Genomic DNA, 11342 nt, shown 5'->3' with positions numbered 1-11342 from the left:
GGCGCCGCCGCCCGGTCGCCGCGCCTCCTGGTCGTCCCGCGCCTCCTCGTCGCTGGGAGCGCCCCGGCGAGCTCCTCCGCCGCTCCGGCCACCTCCGAAGCCGGTCGGCCTTGTCTCCCTCCTCCCCGCGGCGAACTCTGGCCGCCACGAGCCATCGACGCCGTCAAACCCTCCGGCGAGCTCTGATCCGACCTCGGGAAGCGTGCCGATCCAGATATGAGTTTATCTCCTCGGTTGACTTTCTCCCAAAACCCTAGATATATTGCATTTTTCATCATGCTATATCTTTGCAACTGTAACTCCGTTTTGGGCGTGTAGCATATCAAAATGTTCGTCTCAAAGAGTACATCATTTAGATCTCATTGCATCATTTTCATTTGAGCTCATCTTGGTGCTAGAAATGCTGTTGGAAGAGAGCTATTTGAGTTAATTGTCAGATCTCCTACTCCAAATAGCTACTTGTCATTTTTGCCATGTTTAATGTGTGCATGATATGCTCCTGAGCTCTACATGAGTTTTGTTATATGCTTTGCCATCTTTACAGAGGTGCTATCCATGTATTTTTGTGACATGTGTAGTGACTAGCACAAGCTTGCAAAGTAGTGCATTCGTTAATGCTGATTTCAGGGACTTAGAATTTCACTAAGTCCTTGATCTGTTTTTATCAACATGCCATATGTTCATGTTGTTTCCTAGTGATCCGTGCCCCTTTTGAGGATGATCAGTAAGGATGATTTGTTAACATTGTGGTGATCTATCCATCCATGTCTTTGTTTGCATTTATGGAGCAACCTATCTTGAGTCAATCGAGCTCTACTTTTGCTATTTCGTGAATTCCTGGTAGATTGTCTACTTGTTAGCGATTTTGCCGAGGATGTTATTGTTGATCCGTGCATGCTATGTTGTTGTTCTTGCCATTTCTAGATTATATAATGTGTATTCTTGATGGGTGTATGCTTAGTTTGTCATGCTATGCTCTGTAGTGAGTGCATCGAGCTCGTGAACATGCCTACTCGTTAACAGATTTGCATGCTCCAGTATTCACTAAGTCTGAGATCTGATTATGTTTTTGCCATGTTCACATGCTTGCAATTGTATTTTCTGATCCCTTTTGTTTCAAGGTCACTGAGGGACTTTTGTTAAGCTCTTTGAGTAGCTCCGTGCCATGCCTTGCTTTGCCATGTTAAGTTCCTGTAGCATATAGTTTTCATGCTCCAAAGTGTGCTACCTGATCTGATATTCCAGGCTTGTGTTAATTTCACCAAGTCTGAAACCTGTTTACCAATTGCACTTTTGCCATGCTTGTTTGAACCTGTTAATGGATGAATTGGCCGTAGCTTAGTGTTCATCTTTTGACAAGCATTATGAGTGGATCCCTGCCATGTATTTTGTTGCCATGTTTGAGTGCTGTAGCATAATTATTTTGATGCATTTAGATGGCTACTTGTTGTTTATCGCAGACCAGTGACATTTGTTTTGCTTGCCATTTCCAAACCGTGCATCCGATTCCGGTGATTTTTATATCGATTTCAACCGAAATCACCTCACCTTTCCAGTGGCACTCTTGGATTTCCATGTTGAGGCCAGGTTCTTTCATTCCTTGTCAAATCTTGCATATGCATCACATATCGCATCCCGCATAGCATATCATGTTTGCATCATGTTGTTTGAGATTTGCACGTGGTTGATTGTGTTCCTCTTGCTTGTTTGTCTTGTTTGGGTAGATCCGGGAGATGAGATCGCTAACGAGGAGCCCGTTGAGTTTGCTTTCGAGGATCTAGTCAACTCTGACAACTTTGCAGGCAAGATGAGCATACCCTCGAAATCACTTCTATCTTTTCTTTGCTAGATGCTCGCTCTTTTGCTATGCCTATGCTATGATACCTACCACTTGCTTATCATGCTTACCAAATTGCCATGTCAAACCTCTAACCCACCATGTCCTAGCAAATCGTTGATTGGCTATGTTATCGCTTTGCTCAGCCCCTCTTATAGCGTTGCTAGTAGCAAGTGAAGATTGGAGATCGTTCCTTGTTGGAACATTGTTTATTGTTGGGATATCATTATATTATCTTGTTATCTTAATGCATCTATATACTTGGTAAAGGGTGGAAGGCTCGGCCTTTTGCCTAGTGTTTTGTTCCACTCTTGCCGCCCTAGTTTCCGTCATATCGGTGTTATGTTCCCGGATTTTGCGTTTCTTACGCGGTTGGGTGATAATGGGAACCCCTTGACAGTCCGCCTTGAATAAAACTCCTCCAGCAATGCCCAACCTTGGTTTTACCATTTGCCACCTAGCCTTTTTCCCTTGGGTTTCGCGACTCAAGGGTCATCTTTGTTTTAAACCCCCCCCCCCCCAGGCCAGTGCTTCTCTAAGCGTTGGTCCAACCCAGAGCACCATGCGGGGCCGTCCCTTGGCAACTTGGGTTACGTTGGCTCCCGTACGCTTAGCTTATCCGGTGTGCCCTGAGAACGAGATATGTGCAGCTCCTATCGGGATTTGTCGGCACATTCGAGCGGTGTTGTTGGACTTGTTTTACCATTGTCGAAGTTGTCTTGTAGAATCGGGATACCGAGTCTGATCGAAATGTCCCGGGAGAAGGTTTATCCTTCGTTGACCGTGAGAGCTTGTGATGGGCTAAGTTGGGACTCCCCTGCAGGGATTTGAACTTTCAAAAGCCGTGCCCGCGGTTATGGGCAGATGGCAATTTGTTAATATCCGGTTGTAGATAACATGAACCTTAACTTAATTAAAATGAATCAACTGCGTGTGTTACCGTGATGGTCTCTTCTCGGCGGAGTCCGGGAAGTGAACATGGTGTTGGAGTAATGTTTGCCGTAGGTTGTTTCTTTAGTTCTTCGTTCGTGCTTTGCCTTCTCTTCTCGCTCTCTTTTGTGAACAGGTTAGACACCATATATGCTAGTCGCTTGCTACATCTCCACATATTACCTTGCCTTACCTATAAGCTTAAATAGTCTTGATCGCGAGGGTGCGAGATTGCTGAGTCCCCGTGGCTCACAGATTACTTCCAAACCAGATGCAGGGCCCGATGACTCCGTTCCAGATGATGCGCTTGAGCTCAAGTGGGAGTTCGACGAAGACTCACGCCATTACTATGTGTCTTTCCCTGATGATCAGTAGTGGTGCCCAGTTGGGGCGATCCGGACCATGTCACATGTTGGGGTTGATCTTTTATTTTGGTACCATAGTCGGACCATGAGTGATTGGATGATTGTAATGCTATTTATGTACTTTGTGTGACGTGGCGAGTGTAAGCCAACTATGTACCTTTCCCCTTATTATCTATTTACATGGGTTGTTGTGAAGATTACCTTACTTGCGACATTGCTTCAATGCGGTTATGCCTCTAAGTCATGCTTCGACACGTAGGAGATATAGCCGCATCGAGGGCGTAACAAGTTGGTAATCAGAGCCTTCCCCGACCTTAGGAGCCCCCACTGCTTGTTCGAATTAGCTGCCGTTGTTGAGTCTAGAAAAATGTTTTGAGTCATTTAGGAATTATATATCGGAGAGTTTAGGAATTCTTTTTACTCCCCAGTCCCTTCATCGCTCTGGTAAGGCATCCTGATGTAGAGTTTTAACTCTTCTCTTCTCAAATTTCACTAAAAATATTTTAGGATCATGCGGGTATCTTGGAACCGTTCCGATCGATTTGTGACGAGAACATTGTTCTTGGTGCCTCCTGTCATTTAGTGGTTGTGGCAGTGTCCCGGGGAGTTGAGCTCCGAGGTGTTGTCGTCACAATTTTATCGTTGCAGTTCTGGAATACCTGAGTTTAGTTCGCCGACATCGAAAATCTCTTTTATGCAGTTGTTGGTGAGATAACCTCGACGCCACCCAGTACTGGGGCGGGAGTTCGGGCGTATTGCCATAACTTGTATAACCGATGCTTTTCGAAGTTGAGGTAGACGATTTCCAAAGTTTTTCTCGGTTATGTGTTGAAGGATGGATACAGCTGGATGTAGGATTTGCTAGATTTGGGTGAGATATTATGCTTCCCCTGTATCCCCAACACCTGATTGCATAACCGGAAAGGTTCAGGAGTTTCATAGGTGGGAATTCTTGAAGCTCTAGTTCTTCTTCCACGGATATTTGGTTTGAGATTGGATAATCCTTATTGAGTATTCTTTCTTGTTCCGTACCTTGTTGATTATATTCCTCTACCTAAATTCTAAGTGGCTTCCCAATTTATGGATATGTGACCATTTCTATTGGAATGCATTCGTTCATTTCGTTCGGATGTGAAGACTATATGTTGCAATTTCAACCCGCTTGATTCAGCTTCAATTTTATCTGTCAATGTGCTAATGGATGTCAACCTGTTCAGGATGGCTCCTCCAACGCGCACGACTCCGAATCCTGATCCGCCACCACCACCTCCACCTCCGGAGGCATGGCAAGCTGTGATGGCTGCTACCAATGCAAACACGCAGTTGATCATGCAAATTCTTCAAGAGCGCAACCAAGCGAACCAAGGCAACCAAGGCAACCAGGGCAACAATCAGAATCACTTTGCTACACTCAATCAGTTCCTTGCTAACCAGCCAAAGACCTTCAGCAATTGTGTTGAGGCAACTGATGCTGACGATTGGCTCGTGGACTTGTGCAAGCTTTTCGAGTGCAGTAACGTCAGGCCTGAGGACTTTGTCAAGTTCGCTTCCTTCCAACTCAAAGACCAAGCTGCAGAATGGTTTCAGCAGTACAAAGATTCCAGAGGAGGCCGTGAGATTACCTGGGATGAATTCCGTCAAGACTTCAAAGCTCATCATATTCCTCAGAGCGTGGTTGAAAGCAAGCGTGAGGAATTCCGCAACCTGAAGCAAGGCTCTATGTCTGTCTATGACTACAACAAGTTGTTTCAGAAGCTCGCCTGCTTTGCTAAGCAGGACGTCCCTGACGAGAAGAGCATGATATACCAGTTCAGGGGTGGTCTCAGAGAGGAAATCCAGCTAGCTCTTGTTCTCTTTGAGCCCTTGAGGTACGATGAGTTCTACAACATGGCATTGAAGCAAGAGGCTGCACAACTGAAGTGTGATGCTTCCAAGAAGCGAGTCAGAGATACTACTCCTTCTTCCTCTACTCAAGTGGCTAAGCAGTAGAAGTATTGGTTTCCTCCTCCTCCGTTCTGTTAGCTGTATCAACAGAAGAGCAAAGGTGGCAGTGGATCTTCCCACCCACCCAACCCTGGCTTTCAGAACAAGACTTCGTCTCAAGCTCCAAGATCGAGTGCTCCATATCACCGTCCGCTTTCAGAGGTCACGTGCAACAAGTGCCAACAGAAGGGTCACTATGTCAACAAATGCTTCAATCAGAGGCGTCTCCCTCCTCCTCCTATGAGATCGGCAAGTACAGTTGTGGTCAAGCATAACCGCAAGCACGCCAAGGTCAACTTGCTGAATGCAGCTCAGGCAGAGGATTCGTCAGATGTCATCATGGGTAACTTTCCAGTTAACTCTATTCCTGCAAAAGTTCTTTTTGACACTTGTGCATTGCATTATTTCATGTCAAGATCATTTGTTTCCAAGCATGACTTCGTTTCGCAAATGTTGGGTAAACCTATGGGAGTGGTTTCTCCGACTAAGTCTGTGAGGGCTACTTCAATAGTCCCCGATGTTTCTATCATGATGGGTGATTTCAAGTTTCTTTCCTCTCCAATGGTCCTTGGTAACTCGGATATTGATCTTATTCTTGGAATGGATTGGCTTTCTAAGCACAAGGCTCAGCTTGATTGTGCTGCCAGGCAGATTCAATTGACTCATTCATCTGAGGATGTAATTGTCTTTGCCACTAATGATGATACAATCCGTCAGTTTTCTCTCAATGAGAAGGGTGAACTGGATGCCATCTCTCAAATTCCAGTCGTTTGCGAATATCAAGACGTCTTTCCAGAAGAGCTTCCAGGAATGCCTCCGCACCGGCCAGTTGAATTCGTCATCGATCTTGAGCCTGGCACGGAACCGGTTTGCAAGCGTCCTTACAAGCTCGGACCTGAAGAGTTGAAGGAGCTGAAGAAGCAACTCGATATTCAAGAACGAATGGGTCTCATCCGACCTAGTTCTTCTCCATGGGGTTGTGGAGTACTTTTTGTGAAGAAGAAGGATGGAACGGACCGACTTTGTGTTGACTACCGTCCATTGAACAAGAAGACTATCAAGAACAAGTACCCACTTCCCAACATCAATGAGCTGTTCGAACAACTCAAAGGTGCCCAAGTATTTTCCAAGCTTGATCTCCGTATGGGTTATCACCAGACTCGAATCCGTGAGCAAGATATTCCCAAGACGGCTTTCAGAACAAGCTATGGTTCATATGAATACACTGTCATGTCTTTTGGCCTCGTCAACGCTCCTCCGACTTTATCTCGCATGATGAACTTCATCTTCAACGCCTACACAAATGACTTCGTTTTGGTCTATCTCGACGACATTCTGGTCTTTTCGAAGAATAAGGAAGATCATGCCAAGCACTTGCGTTTGGTGCTCGATAAGCTCAGGGAACATCAATTCTATGCCAAGTTCTCAAAGTGCGAGTTTTGGCTCGATGAGGTTCTTTATCTTGGGCATATCATCTCTGCCAAGGGCATTGCGGTGAATCCTGAGAAGGTGTCTGCAATTGTGAATTGGGAACCTCCTCAGAACGTGAAGCAACTCCGTAGCTTCCTTGGTCTCGCAAGCTACTGTCGAAGGTTCGTTGAGAACTTTTCAAAGATCGCAAAGCCTCTTTCAAACCTTCTCCAGAAGCACGTCAAGTACGTTTGGTCTCCGGAATGTGACATTGCTTTCAACACTTTGAAAGAGAAATTGGTCACTGCTCCAGTTCTGACTCCTCCTGATGAATCCAAACCGTTCGATGTCTTCTGCGATGCCTCTCTTCAAGGTCTTGGTGCAGTGTTGATGCAAGAGAAGAAAGTTGTGGCTTATACCTCTCGCCAGTTGAAGCCCAACGAGAAGAACTACCCCACTCATGACCTCGAGTTGGCGGCAGTTGTGCATGCTCTTTTGACTTGGAGACATTTCTTATTGGGAAGAAAAGTGGACATCTTCACTAACCACAAGAGTCTCAAGTACATCTTCACTCAGCCTAATCTCAACCTCAGGCAGACTCGTTGGGTCGAAATGATTCAAGAGTATAATCCGAGTATCTAGTATACTCCAGGCAAGGCCAATGTGATTGCTGACGCATTGAGCAGGAAGGCTTATTGCAACAGCCTGATTCTCAAGCCTTACCAACCCGAGCTTTGTGAAGCTTTCCGCAAACTCAATCTGCAAGTTGTTCCTCAAGGTTTCCTCGCCAACCTTCAAGTCTCTCCTACCTTGGAAGAGCAGATTCGCGAGGCTCAACTTCTTGATGCTATGGTGAAGAAGGTGAAGATTGGGATTGCCAAGAGTCAACCCAAGTACAAGTGCTACCGCCTTGATGGCAAGGATACTCTCTTCTTCGAGGATCGTATTGTTGTGCCCAAAGGTGACCTTCGTAAAGTGATCATGAATGAGGCTCACAATTCACTCCTCTCCATCCACCCTGGGAGTACGAAGATGTATCAGGACCTCAAGCGGGCTTATTGGTGGACTCGAATGAAGCGCGAGATTGCTAAGTTTGTGAATGAGTGTGATGTCTGCAGAAGAGTGAAGGCAGAACACCAAAGGCCAGCTGGTCTCCTCCAACCTCTTGCCATTCCAGAATGGAAGTTTGACCACATTGAGATGGACTTCGTGACTGGGTTTCCAAAGTCCAAACGTGGCAATGATGCTATATTCGTTGTCATCGACAAACTCACTAAAGTGGCTCACTTTCTGCCTATCAAAGAGTCTATCACTGCAGCTCAATTGGCGGAGCTTTATACCTCTCGGATTGTCTCTTTGCATGGTATTCCACAGGTGATCTCTTCAGACCGTGGCAACATCTTTACCTCCAAGTTTTGGGATTCTTTTCAGAAGGCCATGGGCACCAACATTCGCTTCAGCACAGCTTTCCACCCTCATACTAACGGTCAAGTCGAGCGTGTCAATCAGATTCTTGAAGATATGCTCAGGGCTTGCGTTATCTCTTTCGGAATGAAGTGGGAAGATTGCCTTCCATACGCCGAATTCTCCTACAACAATAGTTTTCAAGCCAGTTCGGGCAAGGCCCCATTCGAAATTCTATATGGCAGGAAGTGTCGTACTCCACTCAATTGGTCAAAAACCGGTGAACGTCAACTTCTTGGGAATGACTTGATCACAGAGGCAGAGGAAATGTGCAAAGTCATTCATGATAACCTCAAAGCCGCGCAATCGCGCCAGAAGAGCTACTATGATAGTAAGCACCGTGATTTGGCTTTCGAGATCGGAGATCATGTTTACCTCCGTGTCTCTCCAATGAAAGGTACTCGTCGCTTCGGTATCAAAGGGAAGCTTGCCCCTAGATACATGGGTCCTTTAAAAATCGTCAGCAAGAGAGGCGATCTCGCTTATCAACTCGAGCTTCCTTCAAACTTTGCAAATGTGCACGACGTGTTCCATGTCTCTCAGCTCCGCAAGTGCTTCAAGACTCCTGACCGCACCATCAACTTCGAAGACATTGATCTCCAAGAAGATCTCTCTTATCGTGAGCACCCCGTGGCTATTCTTGAAGAGACTGAACGCAAGACTCGCAATAAGTCAATCAAATTCCTCAAAGTCAAGTGGTCACACCATTCCAACCGTCAAGCCACCTGGGAACGTGAGGATCACCTCCGTTCTGAGTACCCGGCGTTCTTTCAGTCCTAGATCTCAGGACGAGATCCTTTCGTAGTGGTGGAGTGTTGTAACACCCCGGATGTAATTTACCTTATATGTACTCCAACTCTTGCCGTTTCCGGCGCTAAGTTATTTTATTTCCTCGGGTTCGGGTTTTTGTCTCCGTGTGTTGTTGGCGTTGTCATGCATCTCATATCATGTCATCATGTGCATTGCATTTGCATACGTGTTCGTCTCATGCATCCGAGCTTTTTCCCCGTTGTCTGTTTTGCATTCCGGCGCTTCTATCTCCTCCGGTGGTCCTTTCTACCTTCTTTTCGTGTGTGGGGATTAAACATTTCCGGATTGGACCGAGACTTGCCAAGCGGCCTTGGTTTACTACTGGTAGACCGCCTGTCAAGTTTCGTACCATTTGGACTTCGTTTGATACTCCAACGGTTAACCGAGGGACCGAGAAGGCCTCGTGTGTGTTGCAGCCCAACACCCTTCCAATTTGGCCCAAAACCCACCAAAACCCTCTCCATCTTCTAGAGCGTTCGATCACGATCGCGTGGCTGACAACCGCACCTCATTTGGACTCTCCTAGCTCCTCCTATGTCTATAAATAGCACCCCCTCCGAAATCCACGGTTCTTCTCCCCCGAAACCCTAAAAATCCCCTCTCTGCGCGCCGGACATGTCCGCCGCGCCGGACACCGCGTCCGCCGCCGCCCGCGGCCACTGAGAGGGCGCCACATGGCATCGGCCAGTCCTCCCGCAGCCGGCCCGTCCCGGCCCAGGGCGGGCCCTCTCCGCCAAGTCAACCGGGCCGCGCCCCGCGCCCGCGCGCCGCCACCTTCCTCCTGCCGCGTGCCGCCCGCCTCGCCGATCCGCCACCGCGCGCCCCGCCGCCGGCGAGCTCGGCCCCGCCGCCCGGTCGCCGCGCCTCCTGGTCGTCCCGCGCCTTCTCGTCGCCGGGAGTGCCCCGGCGAGCTCCTCCGCCGCTCCGGCCACCTCCAAAGCCGGCCGGCCTCGTCTCCCTCCTCCCCGCGACGAACTCCGGCCGCCACGAGCCATCGACGCCTGCAAGCCCTCCAGGGAGCTCGGATTCAACCTCAGGAAGCGTGCCGATCCAGATCTGAGTTTATCTCCTCGGTTGACTCTACTGAAACCCTAGATATATTGCATTTTTCATCATGCTATATCTTTGCAACCGTAACTCCGTCTTGGGCGTGTAGCATATCAAAATGTTTGTCTCAGAGAGTACATAATTTGACCTCATTGCATCATTTTCATTTGAGCTCATCTTTGTGCCTGAAATGCTGTTGGAAAAGAGCTATTTGAGTTAATTGTCAGATCTGCCGCTCCAAATAGCTATTTGTCATTTTTGCCATGTTTAATGTGTGCATGATATGCTCCTGAGCTCTACATGAGTTTTGTTATATGCTTTGCCATATTTACAGAGGTGCTATCCATGTATTTTTGTGACATGTGTGGTGACTAGCACATGCTTGCAAAGTAGTGCATTCGTTAATGCTGATTTCAGGGACTTAGAATTTCACTAAGTCCTTGATCTATTTTTATCAATATGCCATATGTTCATGTTGTTTCCTAGTGATCCGTGCCTCTTTTGAGGATGATCAGCAAGGATGATTTGTTAACATTGTGGTGCTCTAGCCATCCATGTCTTTGTTTGCATTTATGGAGCACCCTAGCTTGAGTCAATCGAGCTCTACTTTTGCTATTTCGTGAATTCCTGGCAGATTGTCTACTTGTTAGCGATTTTGTCGAGGATGTTGTTGTTGATCCGTGCATGCTATGTTGTTGTTCTTGCCATTTCTAGATTATATAATGTGTATTCTTGATGGGTGTATGCTTAGTTTGTCATGCCATGCTCTGTAGTGAGTGCATCGAGCTCGTGAACATGCCTACTCGTTAACAGATTTGCATGCTCCAGTTTTTCACTAAGTCTGAGATCTGATTATGTTTTTGCCATGTTCACATGCTTGCAATTGTATTTTCTGATCCCTTTTGGCTCAAGGTCACTAAGGGACTTTTGTGAATCTCTTTGAGTAGCTCCGTGCCATGCCTTGCTTTCACATGTTAAGTTCCCGTAGCATATAGTTTTCATGCTCCAAAGTGTACTACCTAATCTGATATTCCAGGCTTGTGTTAATTTCACTAAGTCTGAAACATGTTTACCAATTGCACTTTTGCCATGCTTGTTTGAACCTGTTAATGGATGAATTGGCCGTAGCTTAGTGTTCATCTTTTGACAAGCATTATGAGTGGATCCCGGCCATGTATTTTGTTGCCATGTTTGAGTGTTGTAGCATAAGTATCTTGATGCATTTAGATGGCTACTTGCTGTTTATCGCAGACCGGTGACATATTTGTTTTGCTTGCCATTTCCAAACCGTGCATCCGATTCCGGTGAGCTTTATATCGATTTCAACCGAAATCACCTCACCTTTCCAGTGGCACTCTTGGATTTCCAAGTTGAGGTCAGGTTCTTTCATTCCTTGTCAAATCTTGCATATGCATCACATATCGCATCCCGCATAGCATATCATGTTTGCATCATGTTGTTTGAGCTTTGCACGTGGTTGATTGTGTTCCTCTTGC

Source organism: Triticum aestivum, chromosome 7A, assembly GCF_018294505.1.
Source record: "Triticum aestivum cultivar Chinese Spring chromosome 7A, IWGSC CS RefSeq v2.1, whole genome shotgun sequence".
Lineage (NCBI taxonomy): Eukaryota > Viridiplantae > Streptophyta > Magnoliopsida > Poales > Poaceae > Triticum > Triticum aestivum.
Note: the sequence above shows the minus strand (reverse complement) of the source record.